Source organism: Ixodes scapularis, unplaced genomic scaffold (assembly GCF_016920785.2).
Source record: "Ixodes scapularis isolate PalLabHiFi unplaced genomic scaffold, ASM1692078v2 PGA_scaffold4__175_contigs__length_147842914, whole genome shotgun sequence".
NCBI lineage: Eukaryota > Metazoa > Arthropoda > Arachnida > Ixodida > Ixodidae > Ixodes > Ixodes scapularis.
Window position 1 is genome coordinate 30,079,395 of NW_024609879.1, and position 24,501 is coordinate 30,103,895.

Below are 24,501 nucleotides of genomic sequence, written 5' to 3' on the forward strand. Positions count from 1 at the left end.
TATTTATACAGGAAAACAAGATCGCGCTCACACCGTCTAGATCTCAAAGTAGGGCATTTGCATCGTTCCAGCAGTCTTGCATACGAGTAATAAACCCTACGACCAATGTAATGGTCCTAGACAATTCGAAAAAAAAAACGCTTTTGAACATTTCATAATCATCTCTTGGCTCGTAGAACTATTAGAATTCCAGACTACAGAGAAAAACTCCAACTTGGACCGGATTAACGAGAAATATACCCGCAGATTACAGGTTAACGTACAGAACTGAAGCGTAATTCTAGAAGTTACTCCCAGCTTTCGTAAAGAGTCATTTAGAAAGTTGTTAACATGTACAGTAAAGTATAACGAAGAGTATGCGTATAGACCAACATCAGGCGTGCACTCTACTCTTTGCAGCGGATCATTGCCAAGCTGGTAACAAAAGTTTATTTTTTTTTTACCATTCTAGAATCTAGACGAAGCTATAATAACGGTTTTTGGAGGAGTGAGCGTTAGCATGTTCTGACGACACCAATTGCACACACGCCTAACATCCTCCAATAGTGTGGCAGTGGTGGAACTGCTGCGTCATTTGCGCAAAACTGCGCCAAAACAAAACCCCTGCTACATGTTGCTCCAAACGTTGTATTCGTGCACAATTTGCGCCATGTCTTCGTCTAAAGGGAGTTGTTATCAGAAAGGAAACTGGAAGTGTCTGGCACGTGGCATCCTTGGCGATGTAACTGAAAATTAAGTTGTTTTTTCGGATGCCTGAGTACTATGTGCGAAGAGTGGGGCTGTGCGAATATTCGAATTGTCAAATACTAGTTTCAAATTTTTCACTTCAAAATTAATTGCGATATTCATACTTTTCGAAGTGTTGATCGCGGTGGATTAGCTCCCTGGAGTGTGTTTCTCTCCAGGCACCCATGCACCGCGGGGAAGCGATACCCGCGAGGCTGGCGCTGCAATCTCGCGACTTGCGTCGGCGCAGCGCAACCGCGCACTTAGGTGAAAAACACACCTACAAAGTGATATAACGCACGCGAGCGCCTGGTGTAATAGAAGAAAAAAGAAAATGTTGTGATTGTTGATATTTATATATCAGTAAACTCTTCAAAATTTAACTGTGGTTTTTTTCCAAGAGTTTTGTTAGGCAACGATGTTTTAACAACCTGTGTTCATTACTTGTGCTTGTTTTGTTTTAATTAAGAATTAAAGAAAACATTGTTATATAGCAAGACGATATATAAATCCCCTTAATTAGGTATGATGGGGCTCACTTATAGGTTTAATTTTATGTCAGATCTGTCATTTACTTGTCTTCATAATGTAGGCATTGGACTGTCTGAAACCACAGTCTATAAATATAGGTAGATTAAATTCAACAGAGCTACGAGTTCAGCTGAAGTTTTGTTTACGCATGGTGTAGCAGTAGCAAAAGGCATGGAGAAATATTTCCATATATTCGGCCGAAACCAGTATTCACTTTGAATTTGCTTCGAACAAAAAATTCATTATTTGCACATGGCAATGAAGAGTTAATGTTGGTTCTTATGCGAACGGTACTCACATCGATCGCATGAATAGGTAGCGCTACTCGTCGTGATCAGTTAGGATAGCTACATGCTCCGCTTAGCTGGTCTAAGAACAGTAGCAGGTGGAATAGAACGAGGGTAGCGTGAGACACATTCAAAACAAAAGTGATTGTTTGATGTCAAACTCGCGACAATTTTCTCACCGTGATACAAACCCTACAATCTTTTTTACGTCAAACACAAACCGAAGACACCATGGGTAACCCTAATGATTGAAACGTCTGGAAAATTACCGGCGTAGCATCGTTGAATAAATAAATATCTGGAATGGCCAGGTCCCCAGTAGGTAGGACATCTCTAATAGTCTCCCAACACTCCAACAACTGAAGTTTTCTTTTTTCCTCAGGCTATCTTTTGAACAGATTGTGTAATTTTTTTTACATGAACGCTAAAAATTGTTTTCTACAAAAGTGGGAATCTCTGCTCCAAAACCAGTTCTTCCCTGCTAAAAGAGCTGCTCCAAATCACCATTTGTCAGTTCCAGCACTGCTGCGGGGAAGCGTCAATTTGTTTTATTTAACGTTTCCCTATTAGGTACTCACATGACTATGTAATGTAAGATCACAAATGCAGCTGTGTGTATAGTCCAGGTAGACCACACAACATGTCAGGTACTTTTTGAATGTCTTGACAATGTCAATGGTCTCAAACTAACAATAAAGAGATATCTAATCGCCAGCGTGTCGCTGCACCATCTTGTCTGGCGAGACAGCTATATAAAGGATGCTACGATAAAAAATAAGGTAGTTTCCACCCAAGAGAGACGTGTGTGTCGAAAGTTCTTACTGTTATGCCCCTTCGACGACACGGTGGCAAGCGGCAGTTGACGTCTTGTCACCTCGCATACAAAGGTTTCACATGACACTCATACGGTATTGGTGCAAGGTCGTGTACGTTCTGGGCAAACTAATTGCCATGGCAGACGCCTTCTTCCATGCCCCGTTCATAGAGAAGAGCGCGAGCAATATCCTGTCAGTAGCGTAAGTCTTTTCCGAAAAGTGCAGTGTACAATCACTGCTCCTTTTGGAGAAAAAATTTAAATTTTTTGCGTCAGCACTTCAAGAACCGGCATATATGTTACATGCTCTTCGAATAAACTTCAGTTGTTAGCAGCACCTTGTTTGTCTACCTTCTATCGTATTTGTGTTTTGCATTTTAGATTCAAAGTATGTACAAACTAGCCAACATACCCATTCTATTGCAATCCTGGAGGTCTTGCCGAGGCCGCCGTGCAACGATTTCCGGACTCCGGTCAAACATTTGTGGAAGTTACCCTCTGACACTTGTGAAGTAAAGAACAGAAAACCAATTTCGCCTGTGTGTCGTAGTTGTGTAAAAACAAAGATAAATATTGGCATTTCTGGCACCCCTCAACTCACTCCCATTTTTCAGGGTCCCACCTGGTCCCCCTGCTACCGACGTAATTAGGGGTGCCGTGTAGCTTCCGGAGTACTCTCTCGGAAGACGTCTAATCTCCCTCTCTCTGCTGACATAAACAGGTGTTATGCTGCAGCTTCGAGCCAAGCGAGGTCACGCAATCTTTTCGCCGTAGTTGCTTTGGCTGCAGGTGGGGGGAAAAGCTAGAGTTTTGCTTCGCGATTATGCAGCGGAATCGCAATATCTTTTTAATAAAAAAGATGTTTTTTCTATCCTCAGGGACAGGATAAACAACGTAAAAATGATGAGATGCAAATTATTTTAATTTTAAAATCGTTGCACCCCCCTTTAAAGATGCACTCGCCAGGACCAACTAGACAACACGTGCGTGGATGTGTTGCACGAAAGTTTGATATTGTCTTTTTTTTTTGCATGTATGCTGCACGTCAGCGGACTTTACAAGAAGATGGAGGCGCTCTGTCAGGATCAGTCGTACGTCATTTATGGTGACCCTGCTTACACCTTCAGACGTCATCTCCTAAAACCCTATGGAGGGGCCACGCTCCAGTAGCAACAAGTCGATTTTAATAAGGCGATGAGCTCTATGCGTCAAGCTGTTGAGTGGGGCTTGGGGAGAGTGGTCACAGAGTTGGAATTCGTAGACTTAGAAACAAAAATTCACAAAATGCTTCTGCAACGGGTGCCGCAGATGTATAAAGTTGCAACCCTCCTCGCCAACTGCCATACATGCTTGTATGGCGGTCAGGTCACGTTATATTTTCATGTTGACCCACCCTCACTGGAGGAATACCTGCAGCCTAGAGAAAGAATATAATCCATCTTGGCAGTTAAGTTATGAACAAGTTTTTAAACTTTTATGTCATTATTGTCATCCAATGCTGCCCGTTTAATTGCTTCGCAGGTACCAGGTTAGAAGTTGTACTGCACTAGCATGGCACCATTCGACGAAGCAGTTTATGGTTGGTTAACTTCCTGCTGCATGTACCTTCATACAACAGTACAAACTTTCCAGATATTTGCACTTTTCCCGAACCTGCTTCCTGTACTTCACGCTGCTTGAACATTCATATAACAGACACAACTTTTTCACTTCTCACAATCCCGCTTCTTGTAGATAGGAAGCAGGATTGTGGAATGTGCAAATCTAGAAAGCAAAATTGTAAAAATTTTTGAAAAGTTTTATCTGTTGCATGAGGATTCAGGCAGGGGGAAGTTAACACACCATAAACTGCTTCTCAGAGCGGAGCCATGCTAGTTGAGTACATCTGTTAGCCTGGAATCTTCGATGTGTATAGCTAAACGGGTAGCTTCTGATATCAATAATGGCAATACATTTTGAAAACTTTTTATAACTTTAGTTTCAACTGGGAGCGTTTGTCTTAAAGGGGCCCTGCAAGGACTTCTTTACTGGTTTTTAATTTGCACCGAACCTGACCGCACTGAACCTAGTAACTTAATAAAACTGTTCTTTTCTCGAATTCCGCTTTATTTTAGAAGCCATAGGCAAATTAAAATTGCAAGAACAAGAAAAAATAACCTCCTTCATGACGTCCTTGGTTGCTTGAGTGGCCGTGAACTAAACGAGGGGTAGTGAGCTCAGCGATCGGTCACGGCTGCCGCACTCCGTGTCGACGGCTCCAGAGGGCGCCACTAAAGCATATTCTGGATAGGCTGTATGAAGCGCGCAGCTAGGGCGGCTCGCATTGTATTTGCTGCGCGATTAAACACTAATTCGGCATGACACTTCATTGGCCACAAACGGCAGCAAACACGGTGTAAAGATCCGTTCAGAACGGGAGCCGCTTCGCGCTGTCATACCGCAAAAAGGCCAACCGCAAGCCAAAGCTGCTCGCCGAAGGCCCTGGGAACGCTCGGAACCGGTCGGATCCTCCAGTCCGTACGACCGCAGCGCCGCCGCATACATCCGGGACCTTTCTACGCTCGCCGCTCGTTGGCGACAGATCGCACTACACCCTTCTAGTATACGCCGCCTTTTCCACCGCCTGGTGGCGGGTATGTCGACGGGTCATTTCTTGTTTCCGTACTTTATAAACTGCATTTGTTTCTTTTCTGATCTAAAATATTCAACAAAAACAAATTTTACAAATAATTGAAAGGGTTCGCGCCACTTATATTTTGTATTTCGACAAAAAGAAGCTTTTAGCGGCTTTGACCAGTAGTAAGCTCAGGACCCAAGACGTCACATATCACACGCTTTCAGCACCGCGGGTCGCCCTCGTAGGTGGAGGAGGTTTCCGCGTCGTCCGGTTAAAATATGACGCACTGATATTCCGTTACTCTCTCCGTGCCCGCTGGCTTGCCCAAACCCCGAGGGACGTGGAAACCGCAAAAAAAGGTAGACGCTTAAAAATGATGGCAGGGCCCCATTAATATGTAGAAAGAAAAAGTGGTGAACTCTGGTTGGAGTGGTCAGTCGTTTATGAAGTTCTGCCTGTGTTTGCAGTCTGCATGCTATGAGACGTAATTATCGTGAAAAGGATATTCGATTCTTCATATTTACTGAAAAGCATGTCATTCTTTATTTAACATCTTGGACATGCTGCATGTAGGCTGGGCGCGAGCCTGCAGCATCACTATCGGTACACCATTTCTGTGTTGGTGCAATATATAAATAACACTCGTTAAATAAAGATTGATAGAGTAACGATATCAACCATTAAGCACTATAAAAAACTATAGCCCTTGCTGTTCCCGTGTGTGCAATGTGTGATAGTGCAGGCTGGGGATAAGTTATAACCAGTTATATATTTAGAAAATGTGGTCTTACTTAGTCATACATACCGAGGATGCTATGTTGATATAGTAGCTATTTGTTTTGTCACAGCTGTGATAAAGAGGAGTGAATTAAATATATATTGCAGTAGTTCATTGTGATGATGAGTGCAATAATGAAGTGTTCTTGGATAATTTGTTTACCTATCAGTACAATGTCTTGTTAAGTCACATATTTAGGTTTAGCGTGCTGTGTTTCAATTCGGGCTTAATTTTTAGCAGCATGTATTACCTTAAATCTGCAACCCTGCTTTTGAATTTGTCTTGTCAGGAGCTCAATTCACAGCTACGGCTGAGCAACCAGCAATCGCCTTTCTTCCGCTGCTCTGCCCCTTTCCTCCATCTGAATATTTCACTCTTCTGCTTGGAACTGTCGCTCGTCGGCCTGTGCCCGCCTTCCTTTCACCAGAGCCGGCCGTCCTTCAGCGCAGTCCTTGGCATCTTGATACTTGAGTTGCTCCACCGACATTTCCATCTCTCTCAGCGCCATGTCCCTTTCGTCGAGGGCAAAACGTCTGTCTTCCTTTGCGAGTTCCTGCTCTGACCGGCGCTCAAGAAAGTCCCTCTCGGACGACTGTTGCCTTCTTTTTCCTGTGTTAAAAAAATACTGTGTCAAGAATATGATGATGCAGGAGTATATTTTACTGTCCAATTGTCACTGCTCTGAGATACCACCAGAAATGCCATTTCAACGCTGGAGTTAGAAAGCCTGGTTCTGTGCCTTCAGTTTTTAATGGTTATTGCTAGTTTAACAAGCATTAAGGAAGGTATGCTAGCCAATTAAATGTATAAGTGGTTTTTTTGGTCCCTTTCATGATAGTAAAGCTACTGGTGACATTCGGCACTGTAATTTGAACTATCTTTCTTCACTTACGCCTGGCACCTGAAGGTCTGGACGTCGGTGTGGGTGTAAGTGGCAGGTTCTCGTTGGTACCTGCACCACTTGGGGCCAATTAAAACTTGTTGTTGGCCTAGTTGGCTCATGATGTTTTATAGAGGTTTTATGCGCAACACAGGGGACAATTACAAGCGAGTAGACACGGACAAGCGCAAACTTTCAACTACTTTATTCGTACGCAATCGACCACGAACATCCAGAAAGAGCATGCGCAGCACGCTACACAGACAAAAAAAAAATAGATAGTAAAGTCATCCACCAAGACACATTCCACGATAGTCATTATCGAACCAGCAACCCGGATAAAAACTGCACTTCACTTTCAAACAAAGAAACCGAGGTATCGCTAACACAGTCATGGTTCTTCTTTATATAAAAAGCTTCCATCAATTCTCTGGCTGTGCTGTCTTTGCTTCTAAACAAGATCCTAATCTCCTGAAATCGCGCATCACACCCACAGTCGCCACAGTGAGTAGGCAAGTGTGCATTGCCTTTATTCCTGATCGACAATTCATGTTCCCGTGCGCGGTCATTAACGCAGCGACCAGTTTGACCAATATATACTATATACAATCCACAAACGGTCGGGCGTGCTTTTTGCACGTCCGACCGTTTGTGGATTGTGCCACAGCGGTGGTATACGAGATTCCGCTCTCGTGTGGGAAAGTATATATTGGTCAAGCTGGTCGCTGCGTTAATCACCGCGCACGGGAACATGAATTGTCGATCAGGAATAAAGGAAATGCACACTTGCCTACTCACTGTGCCGACTGTGGGTGTGATGCGCGATTTCAGGAGATTAGGATCTTGAGTAGAAGCAAAGACAGCACAGCCAGAGAAGTGATGGAAGCTTTTTATATAAAGAAGAACCATGACTGTGTTAGCGATACCTCGGTTTCTTTGTTTGAAAGTGAAGTGCAGTTTTTATCCGGGTTGCTGGTTCGATAATGACTATCGTGGAATGTGTCTTGGTGGATGACTTTACTATCTATTTTCGGGGGGGGGGGGGGGGGGGTTGTGTTTTTTTTCGTCTGTGTAGCGTGCTGCGCATGCTCTTTCTGGATGTTCGTGGTCGATTGCGCACGAATAAAGTAGTTGAAAGTTTGCGCTTGTCCGTGTCTACTCGCTTCTAATTGTCCCCTGTGTCGCGCATAAAACCTCTATAAAACACCACTTGGGGCGTTGTCAGTGTTCCTGAGAGGCTTGGGGGGGGGGGGGGGCTACCAAGTTATCTTCTTCCTCTCTCTCTCGGCATCTTCCATATGAGCCTGCATGAGGACGTTCAACGCTGGTGAACCCCCCTCACCACGGTCTGGGGATGGTAGAAAGAAAGAAGTAAAATGAAATTAATCTGTAGCATTTCTGCTTCATATTTTACATAGCTAGCTAAGAAGGGCTGCCTCTCGGCCTCTCAGGAGAGGTGTTGTAAGGCGAGGGCTTAATATATATTTGAGTACCTCGGCTATATAGGCTGGCAAATAACTGAAGAGGGAGCGAGCAAGAGTGAAGTGGGAGCTCAAGAGCTTAGACTAAACAGAGAGTGCAATGATGTTGCATAGGGTGTACATTAATGTGTCGCAGGCACGTGGCCAGGGGGGGGGGGCATGAGGCTCGCCCCTCCCCCTCCGCGAAATCTTCCATTTTGATGGGACCTCCTCTTCCCCTTCCATCATACAGCATTTTGTCATGGGCGGGTCCCCCCCCCCAGAAAAAAAATCCTGGCTACGTGCCTGTTGGGTCGTCCTCATCCACACCTCTCGAAAATGACTTCCCAGAAACCTCAGTGTGACCATTAATAGCTTGCTAAGAGGCTTTGCTTCTTAACCACCTTTTCAGGAAACAATGGCTATTATCCAGAAGCTTCTAGAAGAATACTTTCTACCTAACCAACCTAAACCCCTTTTCTGTTTGGTTGGCACATGCTTTGTTCTGCTAAAGTTCACTCTCTGAAATGCATAACTAAGTAAAGACAGGAATGAGTTGCAATGAACTTCCATTTCCTGCTAGAATAAGGTGTGTTATTAGCATACTGTTCTGGTTCCTCATCCGCATCGACCATGACGTTATGGCACTGGCAAGTGGGCGGTGCTGGCCACGGCTGCATCCATCGCTGCCTTCGCTGCTCGCTCCTGTGCAGCAGCTGATGATTGTGGTCTGCGCTTGCAGGCGGCTGCTCCTGAGCGCCCTTTCATTGGTGCAGTCTTTGGTCGGTGTCCAAACTCTCGTGCAAGGTCGGATATCTCCTGGAGAAGCAGGTATTTTTCTGCACACTGCTCCTCCGTCCCAGACCTAATGAAATGGATGATTTAAAATATTGATTTCTTCTGTGTTACTCAGCATTGTCACTCTCACTGTACCGAGTTGAATAACTAAAGAATAATCCATAGTCACAAAAAAATATGTGAAACTCTCAGCTAAGTAAAGCTGATTCCATCAGCTATTCACCCCGACAATGATGGAACTTAGGAGTATTTGGGTTTCATTTGGGTGTAATAAAAGTTTTAAAAATATCTATCAAGTGTGTATTCAGTAAGCCCACATTTGTTGAAGGAATGCAGTGCAAAAGAAATCTTAAGTTTATCCTTAAGATTTCTTATGCATTGAATTGAATGATGCTTTGTGCCTTCCATCGAGCAACATGCCCCATACTCAAAATTTCTTAAAAAGGCAAAATTGTACGATGTGTGTACCCTCCTACTCCCCTTTTCTTTTTAGATAGCTAACACTTCTTGATTGCAATTCATATTTTAGTTTCATCTAGTGCATTTGATCATTAAAATTAGGCCAAAGTTAAGATGCAAGCTAGGTCGCTCACAGCGTGTTAGGAAAGCTGACAGCCTTGTCATAGTACTGAACAAATATAAACGGTTTCCCGCGCTCCCCTGCATGCAGGGAAGTGAGTGATATGATGAAAACACTTGCTACGAGTTAGGCAGCTGTCGCATTCGATCTTTTTATGTGATTTTCTTTAATGGTGGGTTACCCTAAATCATGTTGCACTTTTCCAGCCGGGCGTGCCGATCTATGCTCTGAAATATTTGCGAGCGAGGCTTTTCTTACGCGCGAACGGCCCGCGTACATGTGTAATCCAGCGCCCATGCCGACACACCCAGGCCCGCACGCACTAACGCAAACACACAGGCACCTTCTTGCGTGCACTGAAAAGGAGAGACCAAAATGCAACACTTACCTTCGCAAATTGGTTGTGTCCTGTTGTCGGAAATAGCCCAACAGTAGGTACACAGGTCCCGGATTGCCCGAATTGTGAAGACCCGTGTTAGGGCCACTAGAAGATTGGTATACACAAGAGTCCAGCCTTCGGGTGACGCAAAAGGGTACACAGCTCGAACCAGGGACTCAAACCGAAAAATATAACGTTTCGGTTACGGTTACGGTTACGGCTTCCTCTTGATAACGGTTTCGTTTCGGTTTTTTACGGTTTTAATTTTTACGGTTTCGGTTACCAGTTACAAGTTCCTAAAAACCGGTTTATTTCGGTTTTCCCAATAATTTCTTTAATTGAAATGCTATACAGCTGTTATAATAAACGGTTTAAAATAGTCCCAGATATCCAACAACATGAAATTCAAGAAACTTAGAAACGTCTTAATACTTTTTTTTTAATTGGTCAAAAGTTGCACGCGTTTCTAGCTCCAATGCTTGATCATTGCATCTACTTACATTATATTGTTTGATACCCGCGCATACAGGTTACTTCCGCTACTCGGGGATCATCGTCATCGCATTCTATATAATAAAAATTAAAATAAACATTACCACTTTGTTGTTCGGCAGCGTTTGTAAACAACCCTAAGAAAGTTCCCACTGTGTGCCGGAAAAAAACATTCGCACCTTCTCGTCGCTATAGTTGATTTCAACCTAACACTTGCAGACGAGTCTTCGCCCACTCTAAAGGAAGGAGCAGAACTATAGTCATCCTCTAGTAAAATACTGCTAAGTGAAATATAGTAATAAAATTGAGAGCTGGGCTAGTGGGAGAGAGTAAACATAAGATTGAGAGCTGGGCTAGTTGGTGAAAGTCAAACATATTGTAAATCCAATAGCACAAAAAGGAAGACTAGGGAGGGGAACGAACAACATAGAAAGCTGTAAACATTTGTCATATTTTGTTCGTTCCTTTCCTTAGTCTTCGTTGTTGTGCCATGTTACACCTACGTCATGTTTGCTATTTCCAAGCAATTGCCTATGGTTATCGAAGCGCACGTCTCTCGCTGGCCGATCCTGTGATCGGCCAGCGAGAGCGTATGGGCAGATGCCCCTGGAGTCGGTTTAGGAGTACTTGTAGGGGACTGTGCGCAGGCAATCATAGCCCCTTTGCCAATGCCAATATACCACTGGGAAGGACTCGTCATGCTCTGGTGCGCTTGCATTAGCGAGAAAGGGACTCTTCTACACATGGACAACACAGCTTTGGGTCTAGCGCTGCACCGCGGTCATGGACGAGCTTTGCCTTGGGATACTGCCAGTGCCGTTTCTCTTCTTTCTCTTAATGAAGATATGTCAATAAAATGGGTACCGTCGGTCATGAGCCCCGCCGACCTGCCGTTGCGCGCTTGACACTCGATGGCGAGCCGGCGGGCCATAATAATAATAATAATACTTTTATTGAATGAAAAAATAGCATGTACAGATTCAGGCCTACCGAAGCCTCATCGGGCTTGAAAGGTAGTGCCTGGCAGACAGTGACAAAATAAAGCAATGACAGTAAAACACAAAAACCCCACATAGATAAATCAAGCTATGACACACACAGAAAAGAAATCTTTATACAATTCTATTTCTGAGCGCTTTTTTCAGTTTGTATTTTGTACTAGCACAAAAAATACTCATAGGAATCTTGTTAAAATACGAGGGAACATAGTAACGGCGCATGCGTTCGCCATATCTTGTGCTGCACCGATCGAGGTATACAGTAACGTTTTTTTGGCCTTCGGCAACGGGCTGGGGCATAAGGTACTTTAAAAGAACTATTCCAGAAATGACGGAAAACAACAGTTTCTATCAACAGAGAGTCGAAATCCGGAAAGCATAATGCTCTAAATACGTCAGTATCTTTATCAAGACTTAAATCATAAGAAATAACTTTTAACAAAGAACGCAAAATTGAATTGATTCTTATTTTCCATCGAAGGGCACAGTGGCCGTACACGGTTATTTCATAACGAAGCACACTATAGCCCAGGGCATGAATGATAACCTTACGAACGGATAATGGCATAACGTATCTAACACTGTACATCAAACAAGACACCGCGCGAAGCTTCTTACAGATTTGAGCGAGCTGTGAATTCCAGGCAAGATCGCTATCAAAAATCAAACCAAGGTATTTAACTGTAGATGTGTAATTCACAGGGGTACACGCGCAATTAAGACAATTAGACGTGTGCAAGAAAAGCGGAGAAGTGAGACTGACTCGTTTTAATGGGCTATGAAAACAAATTAGTTGAGTTTTTGTCGTATTAATAGAAATTAAATTTGCATCAAACCAGTCCATTGCCCTATTTGCCGCATTTTGAAGCAAAGCGATTGCGTGCAAATACTTAGAAGCGCAGGCTACAATTACAGTATCGTCCGCATATTGAAATATTGAAGTGGGCACGATACTAGAAAGATCGTTCACATAAATATTAAATAATAAAGGACTAAGTACTGAACCCTGCGGAACACCAGCTTTAATTATCGAGAAGTTACTTCGAAATTGTTCAATCGAAACACATTGGCGCCTATCCTGAAGAAAATTTTGTAACAGCAATAAAAGGAACCGCGAAATCCCACCATTGACAGCTTATTTAGCAACAGACGATGACATACACTATCGAATGCCTTACTGACGTCTAGAAATAACGCGCACGCGACTTGATTCCGCTCAAACGACGAGTTCAGCAAATCAGAAAAATCTTCAAGTAACACTTGAGTGCCTCGACCTTGCACGAAACCGTACTTAGAGGGCGACATAATACGATGCTTATCCAAAAAGCGTGTCATGACCAAGCACAAGTGTTTTTCTAACAGCTGAGCAATACAAGGTAAAATTGAAATCGGACGATAATTTTCAATATTGTTTCGCGCTCCAGCTTTGAAAAGCGGGATAACGATTGCCGTTTTCAATTTTAAGGAAATGACTCCACTATAAATGATACCGTTTAAAATTGATAGTAAAACAGTTTTGAGGACTTCGAACGACCTACGTAATTCATTGATTGAAATTCCGTCAATACGCGGCGACTTATTAGATTTTAGACTATTAGACTTATTAGACCATCCAGTCCTCACGCTCTCGGCGCGAGACATACTTTCCTTCTCGTGCTGAGGGCGGCGGAAAGATCGAGGGCACGTCCGAAAGGTTCCCCGAGGTTTCAATAAATGTCAATAAATAAATAAATGAAGAAAAATGGCACTGGCAATAGCCCCAAGGCAAACCTCGTCCATGGCCGCGGCGCGGCGCGAGAGCCAAAGTTCTGTTCTCCGTGTGTAGAATAGTCCTTTTTTCGGCAATACACGGGCGCCATAACACGGCGAGTCCTTCCCGGAGGTATATTGGCCTCCGCAGAGGGCCGATGATTGCCTGCGCACAGTCCCGAACATCTACGCCTTAACCGACTCCGGAGGAATCTGCCCATGCGTTGTTGGGTAGCGGGAGGAAGGGGGAGAGGTTGGCAGTGCGGCAAAGTCGGCAAACACGTAGAAGAAAGGGAAGCGAGTTGAGTGATGATTTGGTTTCAAGCTTTGTCAAACAGGGGACGAAGACGAAAAAAAAAAACACAGAGCCATAGAGATGGTCTTGCGCAGTCTTCAAGAGTCTCTTTTCCTTTTTATTTATTGCTATTTTTTTAGAACTATACTAAGCAAAATAAATTATATTAGTAACAATAAGAATTTCACTAAATAAATAATGTAAAACATTACAAAAAGTGAGTAAATCTTAGGTTTTATTTAAACTTTAGGTTTTTTCTTTTTTGTGTAAACCGAAACCGAAACTAACTCAAGCAATGCTTCCTTCGTCGTAATTGTTTGCGTGTGCGTGTGTGCAGGCGCGTGCGTGTGTTTGTGCGCACGCGTGTGGATGCGTTCACGTGCATGCGCGTGTGCGTTTCCGTTTGTGCGTGCGTGTGCGTCTGCGCGCGGGCGTGGGTTTGCGCGTGTGCATGCGTGTGTACGTGCGTGCACGCGTGTATGTGTGCGACTGCGAGCGCGCGTGTATGTGTGCGACTGCGAGCGCGCAAGCGTCCGTTTGTTCGTTCTATTGCACTGCGCCCGCAAGAACAATTGGATGTCCCTGGACACTGTTAAAACACTAACTTATTGATTATTATTATTATTATTATTGTTGTTGTTGTTATTGAAACATAGCCCTGAGACTTTAGACACAGGGCCCTAAACTTTTCTATAGCTGGCTGTAGCTGTATCTATAAATTTTTAAGGCCGACCATGCGAAGCTACAGGGGGTGATAGCCTCCCATTGAATTTCCCATAGACGACCATAGGCCATTTTTTATGGGATGTCGCGGCCTGGTTTATTATGGGATTTGCCTCTTTATGTGTGTGAGTTTTTGTGCATGTCACCATATTCTCAAATGAATATTTTACTCGGGTTGACATGGTCATGAGACAGGTTCTAGCAGCATGTCATGAATATTTGTCAAACATTTTCACAATATTTTGATTTCATGTTGCCAGATATAAACTCGAGAGTAACTAATTTTCTTACTGTAGACTTCCATCAATCATTATTTGTAAAAAATGCTAGTATATAGCATTTCACCCTACTTTCCGGTTTCTGAGCATGGAGTGATTTGTAAGAAAATTAAATATGAACTCATATATAAAATTTTGTTTTCAAACATAAAAATTGTATGCAAAAGAGGCACTTAATTATCAGCTATTTGCATGAATTACAACTGACATTATAAGAAACTAGACTGCTAACAACTGTTGCTTTTCAAGCAGAAATCTTACCTGTACGTTATGTACAGAGCCATATATAAGCTTTCCAAAACCATTTCACATTATTTATTTAGCACCCTCTTCTACACCCTTCTCACATTCTTCACTAAATGTAGGGTGTAACACGAAACAGCACCTTTTTCGGTAAAATTATGAGGTTGTATTCCTAGTTTTAGGTTGTTAAAAAGGTGTAGCCGAGGGTGTAAGTTGCTACAACACCCATTTTACACCCTTAAAGGTGTAAAAACTTTTACTGTGTGGTACGGCCGAGCATCACTGGCGTCAATCACCACGATAGCGTCAATAGCGTCACGGCGTTGCCCACCACCCGCCAACGATCACGTTGTTAACAACAAAACCAGCGTTCTGCACATCTAGGTCGAGATGTTCATTTTCTTTTTCTTTTACGTGTGGCTCGATTTATAACATTTCCGTTGCGGTTTTAACCGAAGCTTTTAGCTTTCCTTGGCTCAGGAAATCAGTATCCTAGCACCTATATGAAACATTACTGAGACTAGCTTAAGTTTAATCAATATATGAGAGACGTCTTGTTTAGGCTCTTCCAAAACACAAAGTCTGAAATATCCAATCTTATCCGATTCAAGCACAAGCTGATCGGGGTGCGTGGCTAGCGTGGCGGTTTACTAAGCTGAGTGCATTGATACACCTATAGGTTTTTAAGGTAGAGAAGGGGGCTTATGGTCGGTATACAGGTACACTGGCTGGGTAACGGAAGGTGCGTCTTCCAGGAAAGGGGAGCATCTGCGCCCGATGCACCCGACTACAACTTTTTTTTCTTCGAGTGCAGTTGGGAAGTGAATATGTGGAGCGGTAACCGAAAAATCGCGGATGTGGCATTCGCACTAAGGGTGCCGCGCGGCGACAGAGCGGTATAGTTAACGCGAAGATGACGTCGGCGCTGCTTTCGTATTTTATTTTCATAGAACAACGACGGGCACAATATTTTCCCACTTCTAGTATAATGTTCCAAATGAACATATCACACGACAGTGCTAGTTAAGACAATAGCCTTTCAAGTCTAACGAAAAAAAAAACTAAATAAAACGGTGATCGTTTGCTTGCGCTAACGGTGTTCGCGCGATGCACGCACTAATATTCTGCCAACCACTCGCTCGTGATGCTTCACTCGCTGCCCGTCGTTATAACAAAGTTTCGTCAACGCGATGAACGTTTAGATTATGGGTGTCCCTGCGGCGAAACTGAGAATCAGCACTTTTGGCAGAACACTTGTCGGCCATGTTTATGTCCACGGCGGCCAAGCTGAGAATCAGCACTTCTGGCCAAACACTCGCCGGCCGTGTTTATGTTTCCGGCGGCCAAGGTGGAAATCAGCACAGGTGGCCAAACACTTGCCGGCCGTGTTTATGTCTCCGGCGGCCAAGCTGAAAATCAGCACTGCTGGCCAAACACTCGCCGGCCGTGTTTATGTTTCCGGCGGCCAAGCTGAAAACCAGCACTACTGGCCAAACACTTGCCGGCCGTGTTTATGTCTCCGGCGGCCAAGCTGAAAATCAGCACTTGTGGCCAAACACTTGCCGGGCGTGTCTATGTCCCCGGCGGCCAAGCTCAAAATCACCACTGCTGGCCAAACACTTGCCGACCGTGTTTATGTCCCCGGCGGCCAAGCTGAAAATCACCACTGCTGTCCGAACACTTGCCGGCCGTGTTTATGTCTCCGGCGTCCAAGCTGAAAATGAGCACTTCTGGCCAGGCGCTTGCCGGCAGTGTTTATGCCTCCGGCGGACAAGCTAAAAACAGCTAGTTTGTGGCCGGACCCTTGCCGGCCTTGTTTATGTCTCCGGTGGCCAAGCACTTAAAGTGGCCAAGCTGTCCAGACACTGGCCAACCGTCGGCCGATCGAAATTCACTTTTTGGTGCTGCTTGGGAGGATTCCGAAGACCGTGGTTTCGGACAACGGGCCAAAGTTTTCATCGGGTTTGTTTCAAGACTTTGCGAGGACGTACGGGTTCAAGCACGTGACAACCAGCCCTCGCTACCCGCAAGCAAACGGTGAGGTTGAACGTATGGTAAGGACTCTAAAACAGCTCCTCAAGAAAGCAGAAAACCCTTACCTTGCGCTGCTGAACTACAGGAACGCCCCTGGGCTTACAGGTTTTAGTCCAGCACAACGTCTTATGAGCCGACGACTTCGCTCAAGAGTGCCTTGCGCTTCATCTTTACTCAAACCTCGCACGGTAAACTCTTTTTGGAAGAAGAGAGATGAGGAGTATAGGCGGAAACAAAAAAAAAATATTTTGACAAGCGTCACGCGGCCAGACCTTTGCGCAGTCTTTCTGCAGGCAACCAAGCGTGACTGAGAGACAGAAGTGCTACGGGTACCATCCCTCGCCCTGGGGACACACCAAGGTCCTACTGGGTCAGGACAAAGGACGGCACCTTCCGTAGGAACCGCCGTCACCTGTTTCTGCTGCCGGACAACGATCCTGCTGCACAGCCTGAGTGTCAACAACCTGCCGAGCCCGCAGGCAAGACCACCATTGATGCAAGCAAGTCTGGGGAGACCACACCGCCAAGCGAGCCTTGCACGTCCGATCATCCGTCGACCAGCACTCAACAGACTGCCCCAACGGGTGAAACCGCGTCACACGGTGTAACGACGCGATCCGGGCGTGGTGTTAAGATTCCTAAAAGACTTGGAATTAATGACTACTTTGTTTACGACAAAGACCGATTTGTTATGTTTTCCTACCTAAAGAAAAGGAGAAGATGTGGTGTCATCCTGATAACGCGCCGACGGGCCGATTCCTCGCGAACTGTTATCACTGGTCACATGACCCGAATCATCTGTATATATTCACTGGTGTCTGAATAAACGGGAGGGTTCTTTGCTCACCCACGAAGGCTTGTCTGACATGTGTAACCTATTACACCCTATATTTAGGGTGTTAGAAAATTACACCGTATTTTAGAGAGTTAGAACATTACACCTTACTTTAGGTTGTTTGAACACCTACATGTTTAATGGTGTTTGAAACTGCACCTTTTTCTATTGTGTATCCTAATACGAAGAATTTGTTTAGCTGTTCAGCAGGAAAAAACGCTAACAAGTGTCAAAACGCTGTTCGCCCCCCCCCCCCCCCACCTCTCTCTCTCGCGTTTCAAAGTGTTCCAAAGCGTTCCAAAGAACATCAAATCGTTTGGAGATTGCTCCGCCCTCCGTAGAGTACAAATGACGGATATCACGCCGGAACCTAGGACCATGAGAGACAGGCTGTATTTCGTCATTGGTCATCTAAGACACGATGTTGTGAAAAGCTAGCTGAGCGAGGATTTGCGGATATTGGCAGCTTTTTAGTGCCGCTGCTTCCGCAGAAACGACACGCGGGAAGTTTCCGAGAATCGGAGCTTGGCTTCCGCCAGCGGGCGAATCGCTGTCCCTGCGAGGGTCTTGTCAGCACTCGCGGCGTCAAGGGGTTCGGTACTCAACATCGGCGGCCACTCCTGGTGTTCAAAGTTGTGGTCCCCGACTGTTTGTATAAGTTTATAAAATGAACCTTAGTTCAATTCTTCAGCTTGTCTAAGTGTTAAATGTAGTTTATATACGAGGTGTTTCAGTGGACGATTTCGAAAATCCATAAACATAAGGCTGCTCAGGAAAAAAAGAAATTATTTCCGTGAATAAATTGTTAGCATCAACGGACGTCCAGTTCTGCAAAAACACACTAATTAGCTAAATAATAAAGTAAACATTTATAATGCACGTTGTAACTAGAGACAATAAAATATATGGTCTAAGTTAGAAGCTTGTTGAACATTAGAAAGATTCACTAAATAACGCACTTAAATGGACATAAGGCACCTGGCAGCATTTTCCGGTGTTCCGAACAAAAACGATATATATATGAACGCATTTCTGCGTTTCGCATTGTTCTCGGAGTGCATCTTTGCGACCGCGGCCCTTCTTCCCGGTGGCCGAGACGCGGAACACACGTGCGCCATACTTCGCCCTTACTATAGCTGAGGCGAGGCGAGGCGACACCACGCAACAAGACCGCGGACGGAAAGACACACTCCACTAGGACACCGAAACCTAAAAATGCGTTCAAATTGAGCGACTATTTGTTTTAACACTTCAAAATTTGTCATTGCTTTATATCATTCGAAAATTATTTGTTTTTGTGGTTCCCGAAAATGGTTAGCAAGTTTCTCATAGAAATCATTTGTCTATTTTGACAAATTAAAGGGTTCATTACTCAATGTTAAGCACTTCTTTAGCTAATTAGTACGTTTTTAAGCAATTATTGACGTCAGCCGTGGCTGGCAGCTTGTTCCTGGAAGGAGGTATGTTTTTTATAAGCCGCTTTCTTTTTAGGCATTTTTAAGAGTCTTCTACGAAACGCCCAAACATATCATTTCTGACGTCAACAAGTTTTTTTTCTCCACTAATGAAAGCTATTACAGAACTTCAAAAGCATTCTAAAGTTATATTAAAAAAACTAAAACAAAATTCGGGAATTTTGAGCATTACTGTTTTTATTAAATTGAGAACAAAGTGTTGTAATATCTAACTGTTTTTGACTGATTTAAGTCAATACTTTCCCAAAACAACATAAAAAGTCACGTTTTAAGCGCACACACAAGAAATAAGAAAATTTTAAACCTTCAGTTATAACTGCGATTGGAAAAATTAGCGAATATTTTTACGCCCTAAAAATACAAAAAAAAGCCTTTACAAGGGAAATATCGCCCAAGAAATTGTCTGATGGTGCGTAGTGTCTAATATTAGCAAATAAATGTTTGCAAATTTTAAATTTAAGCTACTGCCTAACGATCACAAATACGTATGTTCTGCCTATGCAAATCTTTATAAATTCGAAAGACGAACAGCCGGCCTTCATATGGAAAGAACGGCTGTGGCGAATGAAGTCACTGGAAAACTCTTGATGAAATGACCGAACACTAAGGGGGCAACTTCTTTGTGGGAGTGAATAAAACCGCTAGGGGCCGCGGCCTATTGCATTCTTAAATGCGTGCTCTGCATATGTGATAAATTCGATAGAGTTAAAATGCAAGCCTTTCACCCTTATTGATATTAGACTAGTGGCAGCTGATAGAAACCATCTGCTCAACTGACGTGTAACCCCTGGTTAGCTGAGTTGTTAGAGTGCTCCACTGGAAATTGAGAGGTCCCGGATTCGATAAACGGACCAGGAGGATTTTTTCGGTCGCGCACCAGTCACCTAGCTGTGTTTGGAGATTTGATTGACTTTTGTCCCCCTTAGTCCCTTTCTCCAGGAACTACTCTCGCCAGTCTTGTCAAACTCGCTTGCACCTTTGCATTCAATTGCATTCCCCGCTGGGGGCACATGTAAAAGCAGGTGTTTGGAGAGTCGCGTCTCCACGGACCCCAAGCCCCGCGAGGGGCGCCTCCAACTTAAGTGCTAGGTGCTTGGTGAGTAGCGTCACTACGGACCCCAGTCACGTAGACCACCATATCCGCACGCAGGGGGCACCTACTTTCGTAGGGGCTTGGTGAGTGGAGTTACTACGAACCTCGTGCCATAAGGGTTCGCACACCCACGTCTGGCTATGCGTGGCTCAAACCGTGTCCAGGGAAAAGGGAATGCTGGTGGTTGAGCTGAGCCCGGGGTATGTTTGGACCCTTCGGGGCCCCTCGGGCGAGACAATACACCGCTTCGACCCCTGCTTCACGTTGACGGGTGTCCTGGCTTGGCCCGTCCTGGATGATTCAGTCAGTCGCCTTTCTCCACCTCTTCTTCCTATACCATCCTTCTTACTTCTCCTCCTCTTTCTTATTTCTCCTTTGGCGGCAAGAGCTAACGTTGGGTGGTGACAAATGCCCTCGTCCAGATGCACACTTGGTTATAGTTTTCCGGCAGCACTCTGGCGTAACGTGTCCAGGCAAGCCCTTCTCGTTATGGTGCGTTATCAACCTCTAGTTGGGTTCGGTGGTCGGTGGTGCACCGCGGATTCTGAACACTTCCCGCCTCTTATGGCTTCCTCTCTTTCTAAACCCGATTCCAGGCAGCCATCCAAACTGCACTGCCCTGACCAAGTCATTGCCAAAGCACCAGAAATAGAACACTATGTTAAGTTTTTGTGGTTAACTCTGAAGACGATCAACGCCTGGTCGCCAAGCTGTCTATGCTCATTGTTGCCAAAGCTCTTGAGCACTTGAGTGTACACTCCTACCAAGCAAAAAAGCTGAGTTCTGGGGACCTTCGTGTAGAAGTTATCACACAAGCGCAAAGTGTGGCCATTCAGAAAATGAAAGGCATCGTTGAGACCTCCGTCACGGTAACGCCGCACAGGACGTTGAACACTGTGCGTAGTGTCATCTCAGTAAAAGACCTCCTAGGTGTAAGCGAGGATGAGATTCTTGAAGGCCTACAAAACTCGGGTGTCACGGCAGTAAAGCGGATTATGCTTCGCCGCAAGGGTCAGGAGATCCCCTCAAAACATCTTATTCTTTCTTTTGAACGGCCTAGTCTTCCAGCAATAGTGAAGGCAGGCTATCTGAACTGCCGTGTCCGTCCTTATATGCCGAACCCCCCAAAGTGTTTGTGCCAACGGTTCGGGCGTGGGTCTAAGAGCTGCCGTGGAAGAGAGATTTGTGCCAAGTGTGGCAGCAACGAACATGTCACAGACATCTGTGAAAACCCTATGTGTTGCTCCAAGTGCAAGGGCACCTATTCAGCGTACTCTCGTATTCGTCCTCTATGGATGCAGGAGAAGGAAATCTTTGGTTCGAAGGCTAAAAAAACATTACATACCTTGAGGCCAAGAAACGCTGGTCATTCGTTGCACAACGCTCGTATGCCGACGTGGCGCGCCGGGGTCCTGCGCCACGTATAAAGTCGAGGGCAACCCAGGTTCTGTTCGAAGATCTGACTGTCACCCTCAGGAACCCAAAGCCTACCCAGGGGAAGCGGGTTCGCTTTCTTCGCGAAGAGGGTTCGCCAGCTGCTTTCACGTCCCAAGACAGGCCAGCGCCTGCTGCGCTTGTACAGGCCGCACGGTCTCCTACCAGGGAAAAAAAACGAGGCTCTCAGCCTCATTTCCTGGAGAGAGCACCAGCAACCAGGGAGGTCCTCATGCAGGTTTTGTAACAGAAAAAAGGCGTACCAGATGGACGGGGTCGAATCCCTCCCAAGCACACGTCAGGACATCCGAGGGATAATGATAGACTGTCTTATTTTCACAAACACTTTGTCTTTTTAATACTAGTGAGCCTAAACTTTTTTGGCTGTCAAAACCTTTTATCACGCATTGATCTTTCCATTGGGACTGCCACAATTTTCCTAACTTTTCATGGCATGTGGATCGTTACCCATATGGTAGCTACCATTTCCACATTATTTTAAGGTGCATGGCTTCTTTATCCTCTCTCATGACACGTTTGCCACGCTGGAAAGCAGACCAGGCAGACTGGGCAATGTTTGAACGTTCATCTGAGCTTAAACCTTAGTTGTCTTGGTTGTGAATGATGCCTACGAATTCTTTACTGCCTCTATAGTTGAGACAGCTCATAAAGCTATTCCGCAGTGTTCTACACGCCTTCCCGTTATGCCAAAACCTTGGTGAACTAAGGAGTGCAGAGAGACTCGGAAGAAAAAACTAAATTGTTCATTGGGATGTGCTACGCCGGTACCCGACGTTTCCAAATGTCTTAGCATTCAAACAGGCTCGAGCGAAGGCTCGATATGTTCGTCGTCAATCCACAAAGACGACAGTTAACAAATACACCTCCTCCGTTACTGGTCACACTAGTGTAAAAGTTGTCTGGGTAAGGTGCATAAGATTAATGGAGAGTATTCGGCCTTCTCTTTGCCGCTTTTTGCTCTACCAGGTGGTGTGCTGCCTAGTCTTGAGCAGCAGGCAAGTATTCTAGGAGAGTAATTTGCATCTGTATCGCGTTGCATTTTTAAAGCTGCATTTTTAAAGCATAAAAGTGTTCTAGAGAAGAAGAGAATAAATAGCTCTGGAGGACTACAAGAGCCTTATAATACACCATTTACTTTTCGAGAGTTACAGGCAGCTTTAAATAAAAGTAAAAATACCTCCACAGGACCAGATCGGATTCACTACTGTATGCTCAAGCATTTGCTTTCCAAACCCTGCAAGCGATTTTGAACTTTAAACCAAATCTGGTGATAAGGTGTCTTCCCAGATTCATGGAAAAGACCGGAGGTTATCCCGCTCCTCCAGCAAGGAAAACATCTATCATTACCCTCAAGTTACCGGCCCATAGCCCTCACCAGTTCCTTGGGGAAAACCTTTGAACTGATGGAAAACTCAAGATTAGTCTATTATCTAGAGGAAAATATTCTCCTCAATAAGTTTCAGTGCGGTTTCCGTGCTTACAGCTCAACGGTAGATCACCTAATCAGACTGAAAAAGAACTATTCGTGAGGTTTTTGTTAATAGACAGCATTCTGTTTTTTGTCTATTTTGGTATGGAGAAGGTTTACGACACAACATGGAGGTATGGAATCTTGAACGATCTTGTCTCGTATAGAATTCTTGACCGAATGCTCTCACTTATCAAAAGCTTCTTGGAAGACATATACTTTCATGTCAAGCTTGGCACAACCTTCTCTCGTAGTTTTGTCCAAGAGAAGGGAGTTCCACAAGGTGGTGTCCTTAGCGTAACACTATTTTCAATAAAAAGGAGCTTTATAGCAAAGTCTCTCCCACAATCACTTTCCTACTCTCTTTACGTGGATGACTTGCAGATTTCTTGCTGTTCGTGTAACATTTCAGTCTGCGAGAGAAAACTTCAACTGGGAAATAATAGTGTGATGAGGTGGGCTGATGCCAATGGGTTTAGTTTTTCACCAATGAAGTCAGTCTGTGTAACTTTTCATTACGTAGGGGCATGATCCTAGAGCCTAGTTTGACTTTAAGGCCGCAGGCAATTCCTGTTCATAATAAATACACGTTTCTGGGAGTGATATTTGACCAAAAGCTTAATTTCCGTAGTCATGTACTTTGCCTGAAACAGAAGTGCTCAAGGTCAATGAACCTCCCAAAGGTGCTTTCACACAAATCTTGGGGTAGCGATCGGGAGTGCCTCCTTTGTTTCCATCGCAGCTTGGTTCGTTCAAAATTAGATTGTGGATGCGTAGTGTATGGATCCGCACGTCAATCTACCGTTCAGGTGTTGGACCCGATCAACCATCAAGGTCTGAGGCTTTCCACTGGTGCTTTTCAGACGTCCCCTATTCCAAGCCTATACGCCGAGAGTAATGAATATTCACTTAAAAAGATAAAATTTTATTTAAGTTCCCGTATGTTTTACGAATTCGCTCTATCCCTTCTCATCCAATCCAGGAAGCAATTCAGGATTTTCAATATAAAACCCCATTCCAGAACAAGCCATCTATCGTACCCCGTTTTACGCAGAGAATTAAAGCATGTTCACAGGCGTACAACCTTGGCAGTTTCAGTCTAGTTGCCCAACTTCCACTGGCAGTAGCTCCTTGGGAGTGCATAGCACCCATAATCAATTTTACTCTGATTAAATATGATAAGCGGCAAACTCCTGTTGTTGCCCTGGTGCAGGAGTTTTCCCAGGTTGCTTATAGGTACAGCGAGTGTAGGAGCTTCTTCACAGATGGTACTAAGAGTGATTCTGTTGTTGGTTGTGCTCTTATAAGCGAGACATATGGGATGTTGTTAGGCATCTTGATGCCAGAGACTCAATCTTTACCGCAGAATTATATGTTGAGGGTTAGCTGTTCAATGTATTACAGAAAACTTTACCCAGTATTTTGTTACCTACTCTGACTCTTTCAGCGAATTAGAGGCGCTTGCTTCTTTGGAAGCAGCGAAAAATACCTTCGTTTCTAGGCTCCGGATCAT

The 24,501-nt window shown here is 44.5% G+C and overlaps 1 pseudogene; it reads right to left on the bottom strand.

Annotated features, from left to right (window-relative positions):
* Nucleotides 1-5,979: 5,979 nt before the first annotated feature.
* LOC120836236 lies at nt 5,980-24,501 on the bottom strand (annotated as a pseudogene).